At 37.3% G+C, this 17,850-nt stretch overlaps 1 protein-coding gene and 1 pseudogene across 5 annotated transcripts in view; both read right to left on the bottom strand.

Moving 5' to 3' along the window:
* Positions 1-17,850, bottom strand: part of ESRRG (estrogen related receptor gamma) — a 658,508-nt gene that overhangs the window by 87,188 nt on the left and 553,470 nt on the right. The window lies entirely within an intron of this gene.
* LOC114049882 lies at positions 14,223-16,940 on the bottom strand (annotated as a pseudogene).

The following is a 17,850-nucleotide window of genomic DNA, read 5'->3' as shown; positions in this document are numbered from 1 at the left end:
CCATAGGCCTAGAAATCTTACTCTCCAAATCTCTTGACAACTTGAACTTGGCTCTTTCTCCACATTCAGTCTTCCAGAAATTCTCCACCTAGAATGATTCATTCTTTCTTTGAACTCCAAAGCATTTTATTTTATTGCTGCTCCTATGCAGGATTGTTTTATTTAGTCTTTGCATGTCTAATACATAGGACTTGCACATGTCACTGCCCTTGGTATGTGCAATCTGAATAAGGTGGGCCTAATAAAGAAAGAAATCTAGTTATAACTAGCTCCCCAAAATGATAGAAAATTCTATAAAATTGCAGTGATTCTCTTTCTACATGACTTTTTAAAGAAGAAAAAAACACAATCTCAATTGGAGGAGGCAAAGAGAAGAAATGAAGAAGAAATCAAATATCTGATAAAATAATTAATGTTACATTCTAGATAGAAAGGAGAAAAAGATGGTGAAAACTTTTCCACATAAACTCATAATAGTACTGAAACTGACATTTTTCATTTCATAAAAGCATGGAGGAAGACACAAGAAATACATTTTTAGACACTGGTATTTGGAAATTTAATCAATTTATTTACAATTTCTAATGTACTTAATGGATTGTTTCCTATGGATAACACTGAAAATCATCAGATCTAACCTTAATAAAATAAATCATTCCACATAATGAGGAAAAGAATCCTTTTTCGATTTTTTACCCAACTGCTATAGTTCTCGAAGTATTCCATATTTTCGGCTATTATCCCTTTCTTACAAAGAGCCCACTTAATAATGTTCATTCTAACAACCTCATTTATTTTCCAGAAAATTAACTCAGTTTCAACCCTGATTAATGATTTCATCTAAATGAATCAAATTAAAAATTGAAAATTATATTTCAAAAGCCAAAGAAAAAAAAATTGACCATTTCCAGTTAACAAATGATCCTTTCAAATATTAAAAGATGACCATGAAGAGTGCGTGCTAGTAATGAAATCTAGCTCAGGCCTGCTGCTTATCTAGAGTTCATGGAATAAGAGGGGGAAAAAAAAGGAACCCTATGCATTTTTAACACTGAAATCTCTTGGGATACCAAACTGGCTTCCACTTAGTGGTTGCCTGTAATCAGTGTACCAAAATAATATGAGAATTTCTCTGTTAATTAAAGCTGGTAAGATTCGAGATGCACCACAGCTGAAGGGGGATTAGGAAAGCATACATACACTAATCGGCTCTGCTAACAAAACCTAAACCGTGAAAGAATGCACTATGCCAAGATCTATTCTCTGCAAGTTGAAGGCATTATAGAAGGAAATGCAGCAACTAATTAGGGAGAAACTTCTTGCTAAATATTTTATCATTCTGAAATTGTCACTTCTTTTTCTCAAGGAATATAGTACATTTGTGATTTATACATACAATAAAAACCCTTGTAACTATAGAAGAGAGTAACTTATTTATCTTCTGGATTTTAGTCTTTAACTCACATCTTTATACATCTTTATATGTACATCAGGAGTAACGATCAGTAAAAAGGAATGTAATTAGGCTTTGATTACACGCTACTTGTTTTTTAAACAAGGACATGTCTCACGAAATATAACTGTGGCATTATCATATGTAAGTCATAAGTTGTACCCTGTTTCATCTCCCAATTTTCATCCAAATCCTTTCTCCTCCTAGGCACAAAGTACAAAAAAAGATGTTTGAAATGGGGGAGAAGGAGTGGGGAGGAACAGTGCAGGGCAGGTGAGTGGAGGGGCAGGGGGAAGTTGCCTCTGCATATCTCCCAAGTCATTTCCTTGAATCTGACTCAGGTAGCATAGAGGCATCTGTTTCTGGGACAGAATAATACAAAGATTCATATTGCAATCCCAAATGCAGGTTCATCTACATCCCTCAGGTGGCAATGGACAAACAGGATAGAGATATGCGATGACAGACAGAGGCCTCTGTTAGTGAAGAGGAGTTCAACCAAGGGACCGCATGGAAACATACTCCTTCACCCTACAGGTAGAGAACAGGGCTTACGGTTTCAACAGTCACCTCCCTGAGTTAGAAATATGGAACACATGGGAAGAAGCAGCAGGGAGTTCCCCAGAAAATATAAACTCACTCATAGTATATGATATAGTTTTAAGCTGAATTTTCAGCATGAAAGCAAATTTTTATTAATATTACTTATAAAGATTTTAATAACAACTACTATGCTTGGTGGATAAAGTAGAAAACTAATTCAAGGTGAAAATCTAAGAATATGTCTTAGGATGATTTTACAGATATGAATTACTATACTGAAGTCGTCTGAGGCTTTTCCTTTTCTCTCTCTCTTGCTTTTTGGTGAGGCAATTGGGGTTAAGTGACTTGCCCAGGGTCACACAGCTAGTAAGTGTCAAATGTCTGAGGCTGGATTTGAATGCAGGTCCTCCTGGTTCCAGGGCCAGAGCTCTATCTACTGAGCCACCTACCTGCCCCGCCTTATTTTATTGTCAAAATCTCTTGTAATAGGCTCCTTTCTATGAGTCTCCCTGTTCTCCCACCTACCTACTGAATCTTTGATGGAATGAATGGGACAAAACTTGAGTTCATTGTGTCATTAACCATCACAAAAATGCTGAAGAGATCTGGGATGCCAGTGAGGACAAGCAGCCAGCCCACAGCCAAGAGACAGATATGAAGTCATAATTTTAAGGGGAAATGGATATACCAGAAGAAGTTACTAGAACTAAGAGAGAAAACTGAATCATAGTGGTTTCTGGCCTATGACAATGTTTTTAGCACATTCCCTGGTCCCACGTGACAATCTCCACGTGTCCAAATTAATTCTGGCCTTAATTTTAATGATGATATTCTGATGAAATTATTTTATATGCTACAGTAACAAGTTATAAAAGAGCAGGTCAGCTTTTTATTCATACTAATGGTAGAGAGTTTGAGGACTGACTGTAGCCATAAGAGACCTTTATAGAAACCATGGGTACAGGTGATAGGGTCAGTGGACTACAATTCCTTTCTCACAGCCAAAAACTATTCATTAATACATAGTTGCTAGCTTATTTTAGAATGAAAGGATATCTCAGGTACAGTATATATAACTAAAGCTTCTGAGTTATAATGCTAGAGAGCAATTATAAATATTTTATGGTTGTGAAGGCAGCATTTACAAAGCATTCTTATGTATTTTAAAACTAATAAGGTAGGCAGAAAGAACTAGAATCATAGCGAGCTATGTCTCCATCTCTATATTTTGTTCGATGTTCTACAAACCCTTCTAGCATTATATATAATCAGTACAGTGACATGAAACATTTTTTACCAAAACATACAACCTAAATTTTCACTGTACTATAAAATGGGGATCATTTATTCAAAGATTTTGGAAAATTCAGCAGTACAAGTGCACACACACACACACACACACACACACACACACACACTGATTTAAATAACTTTGCCCTACTTTATTGATATCATACTTTTGTCCTATCTTTCAAGTTCAACTCAGGGCCCACCTATTCCAGGAAATCTTTCCCAATTAAGACATCCTTGTCCTCTACATTCCACCACATGCAGAAATTTTAAGGCATTTTCTCTCATTAATCTATACTGACAATGCAAGTAGCTTCATTAACTCTTTTCTAGACTGGTCTGGTCTAACCTACCAGATTATAAGCATTTTCATTTTGCTAATGTAATGTCTCTATAATGATATGAACTCCTAGTATACTTAGGTCCCTGAATAAAAGTACTCAAAAGTATCATAGGATCTATATAGCATTAGAACTTAATCACCAAATCGAATAATCTCATTTTGCAGAATCAGAAAGGAGCCTTGCCCCCTTTCATACAAGTAGAAATGGGGGAATAAGGGATTTTTATTCAACATTCTGCACTCTTTCCACTAGAACAAGGTGCCTCTCAATGAATGGCTGTTCACCTAGCTGAATATCTTCAGATTGTTCCATGGAACAAGGGAGTCCAACAAGGAAACTCCAACAGTTCAATACTTCCTTCAATCTGTACCCTGACACTGGAGAAATACCATCAGGTTAAAAAAATCACTTCCTGAATTCATTATGAGATAGGAGGACAGTACTAGGTGCTGGGGAGGCAAAGACAGAGAATGAAATAATCGTTATTCAAGCACATTGACCTCTTCCAGGATGTTGACAAATTGTTCAAGGAATTAAAAAAAAAGTGAGAAATATGCAACTAGATGTCTTCTATTCACCCACTCGGCATATTTCCATATCAAAAAAAAAAAAATCATGTTCCTCCTAAAAAAAAGAAGTGATGACTCGTTGTGGAAGCATAAAATTGAAAAAACGGACACTGTATTATGTAAGTAGGTGATAAGCTTAACACTTACAAAGGTTTTTCATTTTTAGTTGAGGACATTTTAATTGCAAATTAGAACAGCAAACCAATCATTTATAATGGTAAATTCACATTTTATTGGTCCAGTCTGGTCACTTGTTTTTAGGGCCTCAACACCATTAGAAAGCACAGAACTAGAAAGGATAGGGAAGGGGAATAAGAAAATTCTTACAGTTTTTTATGGAACTTCTTTTCCCCATTTTGTTTTATGGCATCAATAAAACTTGTTGAAAAATGAAAATGTAAATTGAGTTTGTTATATGCTATTATGTACACATCCCCAAAAATTCTTTTAAATGAAGTTCTAGAATCAGTAAAAACAAATAAAAACTGCCACATAGCTCAAAATTTTGCCACCTTAATTTAGGTGTAAAAATGTCAGATTCCAAAAATTAGGTTGGCCAATTAACACTATCAGACAGAACAAGGGGGAAAAAAAAATTTGGTATCATGCTTTATCATACTTACACATCAGTGAAGGGCAGGCTTTCCTATTCCCACCCTATCATTTGTCACTTTTATGTGAACTGGGAGAAGACACATAGCTAGGCACAAAAACTTAGCCAGAAAATAGAATTGGAGATTGAAGTGCAGTTTTGGTTTTTTTTTGCTTCTAAGGGTATTGGTCAGATCTTTAATGTTATTTGAACACAGTTTTACAGCATGCAGTCCAATTTACTAAACAAATACCAGCTGTAGTAAAACATCTGTTGGGGAAACAGGAAAAATAAACTCATAAAAGCAAATGAAGGTATTTCCTAGCTGTAGTTGCACATATATGTAAATACTAGGCATATGGGGGAGTTCTCAAAAGAAATAAATCACTCCATTAGAAACCAAGTATAAAATTCGTAAATGAGTGGAGTCTATGTTGTAGACTGGCTTATAATGGAAAGATGATTTTAGAGGAACAGAATACATATGTATACACACCCACACACAGATACAGACACACACACACACACACACACACACACACACACACACACACTCTTCCAGTAGATGAGACTAGGGAAAATAAATGATTATCTGTTAGGTAAAAACAGCAGTTTTCAAAATGTGAAAAAATTATCTGTGTATATGGATGAATGTGTTATGTATATGTGTATGATTATATCTATTCACACAAGTGAACATGTGAAATTCTGTGCAGACCTTTGGAAAGATAACCTGTATTCTATATAGGCCACCCTTCAAGATTAGTAATGTCCAAGTGATTTGAAAAGGATGGTTGACTTAAAGAAATCTAATAAACACTTCACTAAAACTTTTAAGAGAAGTATATGACTCAAAGGGCAGAAAGCTAGATGGTGTAGTGGGTATAGCGTCAGGCCCAGAATCAGAAAGACGTATCTTCCCAAATTCAAATCTGGCCTCAGATACTTGCTAGCCGTGTGACCCTGGACAAGTCACTTAACCCTGCTTGCCTCAGTTTCCATATCTGTAAAATAAACTAGAAAAGGAAATGGCAAAGCACTCTAGTATCTTTGCCAAGAAAACTCCAAATGGGGTCATGAAGAGTTTCGGGCATATGACTTAAAAGAAAACCTAGGGATCTATCCAAAGTATACAGCTTATATGAAAACAAAAACCCATCAACGTGTTTACTTTTTTCTTAAGGATCTGAAGAAACTGTTGCTACCTTTGTAATCACATGAAAATAGATTCTTTTGTCTTGATGATTTGGGTTATGTTCTCTCTCCTATATGCACTCTCTCTGCTTTCTCTTTTCACTTTTAAGATACAGAGTTTAGGTTAAAATGAAAGATATAATGCACATAAAACCAAATCCACATTAGTAGTATAAAACAAATCAGGGAGTGGTAATAAATGTCAGAGTTGTAACAGCAAAGGCAAGCAGCTAGCGTGTTCTTTAAAAAAAATTTTTTTTTATCATACTTAAAAGTGAAATACCTAGCTGTTATCTTGGTGCCTGCAGAACCTCCCCATTGTAGATTCAATAATACAAGAGGCTTCTTATCAGTAGTGAGGGTGACTGATTGGAGCTGTGATATGTTTAGACAATGCACTGTATTTAACTGAATTTACAGATGCCCCAACTCAGATGTGGTAGTAAACGCCAGGGACTAATAGGAAATTAAACATGTACAATGGACTAACTCCATTTGCTCTCACACACTGTAATGTGTTTAGTTAACTTACTCATAGTCACACTTTATCTTTTTCTCCATGGATTCTTTGGGATATATTTCAAATTGGAGATAGATTAAATCTTCTTTTCAATTTTTTCCCCCACAATTTTATTGCTACTTTTCCTTATTATTGGCTACTTTTTCACTTGCAGAGATAAGCTAAACAAGATGACCCCTGGTACTCCCACCCAACCCAATTATCAGATAGTCAGCAAGTAAAGCAAGGGTGCAGAAGATTCCATGATATTAATATTAATATAACATGAGAGGAACAAAAATCAGTCACTTATTTGAAAGCAATGGTGTATTTAGCTCATTTGAAATTTAAATGTGAATTTTAATGTACCTGGTAAGTAACACATACACATACAGAGAGAGCTGGAGAAAGGAGAGTGTGAATAGGTCAGTTCAAGAATTATTTTAACTGCTTGTTGTTTAGTATATTTGCTAGCAAAAATAGCTGTTAATAGGCATGTGTGTATAGGAATAAGTAGTACAAGTATGTCAGAGAGGGGAGGAAGAAAGATGCCACAGTACTCCAGAATTTTCATCTAGGCAACGGAGAAAGGTAATTTATCGTTAGATAAATTCAGATTGATCTCTAGATCTTCTTGGAATTCTTTGAAAAAGGCCATCCACAGAAGAGACTCTCATTACATAATAAAGGCATGGAATCCATAATGGTTTTATTGTCCTTATAAAAATGTAAAGGGCGCTATTGTTTTGAATGCAGGTAAACTAGGCAGTGTATAAACAACTGCTATCCTGCCCTTATCACAGACAGATACATTTCCCAATGGCCTAACAGCTTAACTGTTGTGAAATTAAAGCCTAAAAATGAAAACAGAAATACTGATTGAGATGTAAGGGTATTGCATAAAACAATGGATGCTAAGGGTCGGGATGATAAAGCATAAGCATAATTATTCCTGCTTTTTCTGTCAACATGTTTTATGTGGGGAAAAAAAAGGAGAGACTATGTGTCTTGCCGATTAACTTATAAACTATTCAAATGATAAAATCAATACCAAGTGTGGTGGTGAGAGAAGTCAAGGCAAGGTTTTTTTTTTTTCATTATATCCTCCCCAAATAACTAAGATATAATTGAAATGCTTACTAATGTAAGTAAGTGAAATTCTGTCTTCAGCATTAAGTGAGAACAGAAAAAGGAAAAGAGACATTTTGAATAAGGTGATCTATAGGGACTGAATTATGATCTTGATGTAAGAATAAATAACATAAACAACACATTTTCTTATTCTGAAGCACTACATCGAAGTAACACATATTAGACTAGAGCTAAGGAAATTAATTATTAAGTTCATAATAGTGTTAAGAGTTTTAAGACAACTGTGGACCACTACAAAAGCATAATCCTAAACTTAGCCAATTATCAGAGCACCTAATCCATAAGGAAAGTTTGAATCTAATGATGCATCACAATGTGTTACCTCACATACAGAATGAGAGGGGCAGAATGGAGAGAGCAGTGACTTGAAATCATGAAGACCTGGATTAAAACATCAGACATTTACTAGTTTTATAAGCCACATAATCTCATCAAGTCTCAGTTTCTTCATCTGTAACAAGAAGAGGTTAAAACTTGATGCCACGTAAGGTCCCTCCAAGCTCTAAATTTATGATCTGGTGATGATCCCATAATCAGTGTGCATAATCACAATCATCTTAATCACCATATGCATTTTTCAAAAGTATGTTTATTTTTAAAAAATAGTACAAAGATCATAGTCATGTACAACTGATGTAGTCCCCTCACCCAAAAAAAAATTCATATTTTAATTTCTCCCAACTACATTTTTACCGAGTAAGAAGATAGTACAGAGTGCTATCATAGCAGGTGGTAAAAAAGATAATGCTATATTAAAATCTGGTCATAATAAAATATCTATTACCTAGTGAAATGGACTTCATATTAATCAAGCTCTTCTACAACAGTGTAGTCCAATAAATGTTACTTCTCCTAATCAGTTCTGATTGGTATTTGTTATATGAGACATAGAAAAATCTTTGACCAATCTTTAATTAGTATCACTGATGAAATATTTATCCTTTTAATTTGAATTTGGAAAATCAATGAAGCCATGTTTGCATCTTTTATCAACTAAAATATTATCTTTTTTTATTGCTTAAAAAGAAAACCCAGCAGATTTTCTAAAATGTTCCCCTGAGGACAAAAAAAGAAATGCACCTGTGATACACCCATAGTTGCCCAGGTTCTATTTCATTTTGTGCAAATATTTAATATAGACATTCAAGTCATAAACCAATTTTAGTCTTCTTTCTGGGAGGATAACACACAGATTTCCTCTGTCTAAAGAGAATGGGAAGATAGTTTTAAATATCATAATACCTGCCTGAGATTCGCCAAGCATAATATAACCCTACCCAGTACTTTAGATGTATTAGCTGTAGTACAGTACAGGACTTTACAGGGTGTCCCAACAGTCAGTGTGGTTTTAAGTTTTCAGAGCAGTGTCATTGATAATCTGTCACCTAGCACCAAAATCATCTTCCTAACGGGAAAGACCACTTTTAGAAGCATCAATTTATAAATGTTTCAAGATCCTTTGCAAAATTCATTAATAGAAATGACCAAAGAACATTACAATAACCGAATAATTAAATTCAATTTCATAAAGTTTTGCAGAAACATGTTATTAACTGGCTACTGCTTATGATGAATGAAGAAGAAAAAAAATTATTTTAGTTCACAAATTGAACAAGGAAAAAAATGGGGAAATATCTGTATGTACTGAAGACAAATGTCTGTCCTTTCCTTATAGTCAAAGAACTCTAAGATAGGTACAGATTCTTATCTCTACATATCTCTACACATTTTCTCCTCACTTCTCTTTTTTGGATCACACTACATCATTTACCAAATAATTCTACATGGCAAATAATGTACTGCTTTCTTGGCGTGTATAGAACAAAATGTGAACAGGCGTTAAGCTTTGACCCTTCCCTTCCATCTAAGTTGCTATGGACATAATGCCCATGAACACACCAGTGGGAGAAAGAAGAGCAGGGGCAGTTATAATACTGATGTTTATACTTTAAAATAATTTTTCACATTGTATCCATGAAGCTACAATGCTGTAATCATCTTTCTTTCAGAAGATGCTTTGAAATGGTCACACCTCAAACTGGTCTAGAGATAGTGTCTACTTTCAGTCATAGATGTTGAGATGCAACAATAGATAACAATCTTACAATACTTCTTGTCACTTAAAAATGGGCAAGGATGGACACTGGATAGGTTATTTATTTCTGTGTCTTGTATCATAAAAGAACGTAAAGAAGCATCCCAGATCTCTTAACTGTTTGCATTCACAGAAATGACCCTACTCTATTAACAAGACTGGAATACTTGGTGACAGACATTGATTCTAAGAATAAGTACTTCTTATAGAGGGGAAAAGGGGGGAAAGCATCATTGCTGGTATTATGTTTAGTAGCAATTCTCAAAACGTTTATCATTAAAATAAAAACTGAAGAACAAAGAGAAATGAAGTAAAAAAATACATACAAGGCTAACGGTGTCTGTCAGTTTGTATTTTATACATTCTATTATTATTTAAATTTATTCATGACTTATTAGGCATAATTTGTGCCGATACTAGTGAAGATAACTTTCAAAACGTCCATGCCTTCATGAATTTACCCACTAGATATTTTCAGGTGCTTACTAAGTATATAAAACAATTATACCAGGCACAGAAGGAGACAATAAAAGTAACTGAGGTAAGAACAGGACTCTCAAGAAGCTGAAACTTTAACATTGATTTACACATTTATTAACATTTATTTATTTACAAGTTATTGATTTTCAGTATTTCATACAGTGGGGTACGACACGTGAGATGTTCAAATTTTCTTTCCTTCAGGTTCAAGGATAAATGTTAATGGACATGTGGACAACAATTTAAGGTAGGATCGAAGTCGTCACACATGAGATCTCATTTCAACTTTAAAACCAGTCTTTGAGGCATATACTGTAGTGATTGTTATTCACATAGTATAGATGAGTAAAACTGAGGCTCAGAAAGGTATGGTCATAGTCAAACAGCAAGTGAATATCAGAAAAATGATTTAAACCCAGGTCTTTCTTACTCCATGTCTAGTGCTATTTCCATTCCCCCCCCCCCCCCCCCCAAAAGTGATACTATGATTTACAAGAATGGTATTCTAAGTGTTGGCAGAATTTACTTCCGGTTTCAAGATGATGGTGTCTTGATTTGTTACCAATGACCTCCTTTTTCCTCTACTTATGACATTCACCACCTAGCTGTTAGAGACTGTGCTAAAATAGCTTTGGATTAAACTGGTAGAGTTAGAAAATCTTCAAAGGAACAATATATAAACAAGTTCTCCAGGGGCAAGGGCCACTCTGTCTCTCTCTTTAATGGCCATTATAAGGTTTTACATTTAGTATGTGGCCAAAAAATGCTGCTGACTTACCTATTTCCTCTAAACCAATCTCGAAGAAATACCTTAATGTTTGAAACAAACTCCTGACAGAAAGAGAATAGCTATGAGATCTTTTAATATTTTGTGAACCAGTGTCAAGGAAGCCAGCAAAAAAGTGTACCTTCCTCTATGATAAGGCAGCATCAATCTTTCATGAGAGCTATCTATATATAGCAGGAGAAGCCAACCTCTGACTTGACCAAGTTTGGCATTAAGTCAGAAGGAAATCTAAGATTTCTGAGGCTTATTTGGACTGATTCAAAATATAACCATTGGGAAAAAAAAAACCCAGAGTATTTTAGGGTTATGAATAGAAATGCTATAAGAAAATCAAATTACTTCTCATTGTCTCTATGAATTAATCAGGTATCAAAACTGAAGATGCCTCCAATAAACAAAAAATACTAGGTTTTATATGAAATTACAAGAGATCTATGTAGATACATTCTTTGTCTTGAACTTCATTGAAAGAAACATGAAGAACTTCAGCTATGGTTCTACATCTCTCCTTGGTACCAAGAAATTAAGATAAAAAAAAAAATAAGTCCTAACCAAAACAGGCAATGAAAGATAAGAATGAAAACCAAATGACAAATGATGTCATTAGTGGTGACAGTCTGACCCTTTTCAAGATGGATTCAGTATTCTCTTTCTCCTCCCTACTTCCCTCCCGTTTTGTCAATTTATGCCTTCCATTTCTCCTTTTTTCCTTTTCCTCCCACCCCCCTTTATCCTCTTTCTAACGTGTTATGCCTAAACTCATAGTTACTATTTGGCCCCATTGATGGCAATGAGGCCTAAGAATATTGCTCCATTCCACAAAGAGTAGGGAAGTCATATATGTGGGCTGAAATAGAGCTAGTGGCATCATGGATAAGTCGGCTTCTGAACCAGGACGACGTGTGTTCAAGTCCCTGCCTGACATATGCTCACTGTGGGACCTTGAGCAAAAATAGTTCTCAGGGCAACACTAAAATTCAAAGTTTTAGAAGCTGTAGATTTGCGATGGTGGACGGGTTTCCCCCTAATCAGTAAAATGATAGGTCTGGTCCCATCCCTAAAGGTGAACTTAAACCAAATATATCTTCTGTCAAAACCACTAACTGACTTTATCTATACTTTTGTATCCTGTTAAGATTAGATCCTTCCAAGATGCACAATCAAATCAAGTAGGTCTATGCAGATTATTTAACTGAAAAGCTCATAGGTGTTTGCTTCTAAGGTTTTTGCAGCACAGTGGAATGAGCTAATAAATGGAAAGGGGGCTGTGGCACCTTTATGATTCCTATGCAAATACTTTTAAAGAAAGCCATTAATGGGAATTATAGAAGAGAAAAGCCAAGGAAAATCATGGGCCAGGAATAAACAGCCATGATTTAACTGTCTTTGGGGGCCTTCTATTCTGTTTATGATTTTATTAGTACCACTGCCCATGTAGCATTATTTTGGCTTTTGAAAGTAAAATCTAAATTGTATTTTTTTTTAAATTGTATCCTAAAGGTCTATCTTCTCTGGGGGACTTTGAGGGTTATTCATTTTTGAATTATTGAAGGCATTATTGAAGGGATTTCTCCAAGGATTAGGGGAACTTTTGGAAATTTCTAAAGGTTGCAGGGCTACAGAGGGATTTTCCCAAGACTATTCATTCTGTCTTTTTAGTCTGCAATTTTAAGATATTAATATGTTTGTAATAAAATGTAGGAAATATACCTCCAAATGATCTAATTATAGAGATTAAAAAAACTTGTGCTAACAAAACATTTCCAAAAACATTAATGAAGTATCACATCATATTCCTTTGAACTATTCTTCCATGAACAAATCAAAACAAAATTCATTTTTGAAAATCCTAAACAACACAATGTATTCTGGGCACCTTAAAACCACAAAATTACTTTTGAATGTAATCGGATCTGGATTATATATATTCACAAAATGATGGTGCAAAGAAGCTTCTAAAAATGTTAAAGAAAATTCACAAATACTCCTTTGGTATCATCTTAACTATATACAATCCCTATGTTGTTCACTTTATTCAGATTTTATATCATGTGTGTGTTTGTGTGTGTAACATTCAATATATTCCCTTTACATTTCACTTAAGGATCTAACAATGTTAATTCCTCAGAGTAGTGGCATAAAATAATGCCTTCAAAAGTTCCAATAAACTATTTGCCATAGATTCAGTCGAAACCCAGGCATCAATAAGAAGATGCTTGCCCTCCCTGCCCCACCCCAGACCCCGGCCACCGCCTCCCGCTTCCCGCCAGTAATAAAACATTTACTAGAGCAAACAAAAAGGAAAGCACATCTGAAAGAAAGCTTCATAGGTATCACAAAATCTGGTGGTTCTGGATACTTTTATAAACAAGATGAAAACAAATCGTTTCAGCAAAAAGGTTACTGTGGCAAAAGTTTTAAAAAAAAAAAAAGGTAATATACAATGAAATCAGATTTTTAAAACTGCTGAGGTTTATTTTTAATTAAGAAATATCTCAGGCCCAGGGAATAATTTCCAGAATACTTCCTAATCACTGTAGTTCTGGGTGCAGCTTGTCTGGGAGGGCTTCCCACTCTCTCCTATGTATCAGAAGGTTCCTGGCTGAGGAGCCAAAGTACTGCTTCCCAAATGACCTGGAGTGTACACCTGCAACCATGTCAGAAATTTATGAGATTGTGCCTACCTACTGCCACTTGTGGAATCCAAAACTCAGTGCAGAGAGCATGCCTACCTCACACTAACCCTTACCTGGCCACTGGAAAAGAGAAGAAAATCTGTCAGGAGTTGAAAACAAAACAAAACAACAACAAACAAAAAACTACAGAGCACAGACCTAAACTCCACAGATAGCTCGCAGGACAACCTGGACTGGCCCTTCCACACCTAAGTAGGATTTCAGGGGCAGATTGGTGACTGCCTAACTGCTTTTAAATCTCTCAGAACACACCAGAAGCTCTCCAGTGGCTACAGCCCTGCTGAGACATGAGTGTTCAACACACAATAAGGATCAGAGGGGCTTCAAGGGAACCTTATGAAAAATGATTCTAAAGAAGGGGTCTTATTTCTAGGCCCTGACTATTTATGTCCCCTAGGAGCCAAGGACCATTGCATCTCAGATTTATGGGCCCCAATTTTTCCCCCAGGACACAGCCATTTATGAAGAAGAAATCCTTTAAAAAAAATACCCTCCACTCATTTCATTCCATGCTTTTGCACACATCCTCTAATTGTCCTATTGACTCTTCTTGCATTTGGGTGGTTCAGCACAGCGAAGTCATCTGCTGTCTTGTCTGTCTTGAAGTCCATCCTGATGTCCGTCCTGCCATCTGTCTTGCTCTCACGGCCATCAGCCTCTTTCCTGCTCTCTCCATCCTGACCATCACTCCCAACCCAGCTTTCCCCATGTCAACCACCATTTCTAGGTCTGCTCTCTCCTTGCCAGTGACCATCTCCATGCCAGCCACTGCTTTCTGAAAGGCAGTATCCATCACCATGACGGCCTTCTCCATGATGTGGACCATCACCTTAGCAATTACCACTGTCTCCATGGCTATGGAGAGCACTACCTCAGTTCTCTGGGTTTCCTATTATCACTGCCACCACCAATTCCTTCTTGGCTGTTGCTCCCAGAGGCCGTGTTGTTGAGACCTTAGGTTCCAACAATGGCAAAACATGGGATGCTCTTGGTGGCATGACAATGTGAGAACTGGTATGGCCCTATTGAGCTAAATTACTTGGGATGCAATTCAAGCTCCCTGCACTGATTCACCTACTTGCCCCAGCAGCAGAGCTCCCAGTCTTTAGGTCTTAACCTGGAAGCAACAAAATGGCTCTTGTATTGCAACTGGAAAAATGCTTTCATTACAGTCAAGCGGCCTTCCATGGCACCCTGTGGAGGGCTTGTAGGCCTCACAGTTTCTTATCATGTTACTGTTGTTTCTGTGTTCTGTGTTCTCAGGGCCTGGACCAGGTTGTTCTCTGTAGCTGAGGCCTCTACCACCAACATTCAGCTTTTATCCTTTCCCTCCATTGAACCGAGATTTCTGAAACCAGGCATTCTGCATTGCTATGTCCAGAAATTCTTTGGTAACATGTTGATTGACTCCTTCTATGTGCATGACAAAGTTGCCAGCAAAACTGCTGTCCTTAGGGAGTCAAGAGAGTATATGCCACACTCATCTTGCCTACTCAGCCTGTCTGGCCAATTCTCTGTATATGGTTGTCAATGTCGTGAGCCACCTCATAATTGATGACAGTCTTTAATTGAAGGAATGTCCAAATCACAGGCTTCAACATCTGTAGCCACAAGAACCAGAATGCCCCTTTTCTTAAATTCAGAAATGACCTTGTTCTTTGCACTTTGATCTCCAGGTTGTTTCTTCCCTGCCTAAGGTTGTTAGCTATTCATTAGCACTGGCTTTCTTAGATACAAACAAGAGAACACTTCCTGAAGAGATGAATTCTACCAAAGGCTGAGTTAGCCAGTTCAATTTACTGGGTCCAGAGCCAAGAGTTTCTATAATCTGGGTCATATCTTCATTTGCCTCTCTAATGTCACCACTCAGAGAGGGTCAATCAGGATGTATCGGGCCAGTTTTTTAATCGTTTTCTGGAAAGTTGCACTGAATAAAAAAGTCTCTCTACCAGGACAGACATGACTGGCTATGGATCACCCCTGATACTCAAAACCCATGTCAAACATTAGACCAGCTACATCACACACAAGGTAAAAGATTCTTTGGAGATTTGCAGCTATCTTTTTAACAAGATCAGTCAGCCAACCCGGGGTACCGATGACAACCAGCACCTTCTTGAAGGGGTTTGGCCTGCTCCCTCATGCGTCCTCCTCCATATATGACCACAGGTGGAAGACTGTAGGCTTTCCCAAACCACTTGCATTCTACATGGATCTGCTGACACAGCTTCCTGGTAGGGCACACAATCACTGCGATGGGCCTATCCCCTGGATCCAATTCCTTCTGATCCATGATGTGAATCAGCATGGGTCAGATGATAAAGTCTGTGGTTTTCCCTGTTTTGCCTGTTTTGGCATTTCCAACCAGGTCTCTCCCATTGAGCACCACGGGAATAAGCCAACACTGGATGGGAGTAGGCTGTGTGTACTGAGATTTCTGAATCTCATGGGTAAGTGGCTCATCAAATCCAAAGTGAGCAAAACTACACTCTGGTCTGGTCGGAGCAGCACCACAGATGTGAAGATTGAGCTTATGTTGAAGATCTATCACCCGCTGTGGGGTGAAGCTGGTTATCTCTCTGTGCTTAATGCAGAAATTTTTTTTCAAATGGTAGATAGTCCATTTCTGAAAGATCAATGGGAGGAAGGGGATAAATGACTTTTTTGGAGGGTGCAATGGGATTTCCATCCTAGTCATGCTCAACGTTATGTTCTTCCTCTTCCTAAACCATACCAGCAGTAGGATTTTCTGCCATGTATCAGAAATAAGCTTTTTGGCCACCTTCCTCTTCAATGTCACCTCAAATACCCTTCACATTTTCCCCTTCCTTGTCCTTTTCTTCAAGTCTCTTCATGTCTCAAGCTACTTGATCCTCTACATCAGCCATGAATGCTTCCAGGGGATCATCATCACAGCCAAAGTCTGATGACTTGGAATGGAATTGCTGGTGAGTAGGTGAATTTTCAGCAGGAAATGCAAGGCAAATAGACACTGCTAGAGTCTTCCTCCTCATCTTTAAAATAAGCATTTTCTTTATCAACATTTGCTCGCTTAGATCCAATTTTACAGAAAGAAGGGTGCTGTGGCGGAGATGACTTCCCAAACCCAGCTGAAGACCTGGTGGGCCCAAAGGCATTACGGGACTCTTGTGGAAACTTCAGTTCTTCCTTTTGTCCAGCAGAAATGGCAAATCCACCAAACCCAAATCATCACTTGGTTCCAGGGCCACCTTTGTTCCAATTCATGGTGTAGATGATTTACTGAACCGCTGCAGTCACAGACAAATCCCGCTGCCCTGGATTACATGTGGCCGGTCTCCATTCCCACTTCCTCGTGGGTGCTCCTTTTCTGCCTTCAGTCACAGCAGCTACTTAGCCAGTTGCTGGGAGGCACAAGATGCTTTGATAAAAGACAGGACATAGTAATTTGCAATCCTTTTTCAGGTTTCTTTAGTTGCTAAAAAGGTATGTTATTGATCAAGATGTAAAAAAAATAAAGTTACTAAGTTTTTATTATGTCCGTTGTGTGCATTATCACCCTAACCCTCCTCTCATTCCAAAGAGGATTTCACATTAAGGTATTGGAGAGAATAACTCATTGCTTTACAACTACAGGAAAACATTGCTTCGGAGTCTTTACAAGCCTACGTTGTACAGAGTACACTAAATTGAGAATCTGATCTCCCTGATTCCACACCCTGCTTTGCAAAAACACGCCATTTGCAGATCAAAGGGAAACAATTTATGCTTTCATCCCAGCTGACGGACGATTAAATTAAAACAGATCAGCAGTGCGGTGCACGGGCAGGTGGCACTGGAAGCCACAGTCGGCCTCAGAGCGATTAAATTGCGGCGGAGATGGAGGGCCTTCCGCTCCCATTCCCGCACTTACAGATCAAACGGTGACAAATGAGATGTTACTGCTCTTGTAAAGCAAGGCTACAATCTGTCAAAATCCAACATAATTTGTGACCCTCTGTGACATCCTCTTTCTCTTTTTTTTGACATTTGAATACAGTGATTGTACTAGAGTCAAGTCCATTTAAGTGAATATAGTCAATTCTATCTAAAGGAATAGAGCCTGTTAGCTCCAACATGGTAGCTGAATATATATCTGGTGAGTACTCCAGCGACCCTTTGTGTTAAGTGCATACCA

Source organism: Vombatus ursinus, unplaced genomic scaffold (genome assembly GCF_900497805.2).
Source record: "Vombatus ursinus unplaced genomic scaffold, bare-nosed wombat genome assembly UNPS02014798.1, whole genome shotgun sequence".
In the NCBI taxonomy this organism is placed as follows: Eukaryota; Metazoa; Chordata; class Mammalia; order Diprotodontia; family Vombatidae; genus Vombatus; species Vombatus ursinus.
Note: the sequence above shows the minus strand (reverse complement) of the source record. Positions and strands in the feature narration are given on the sequence as shown.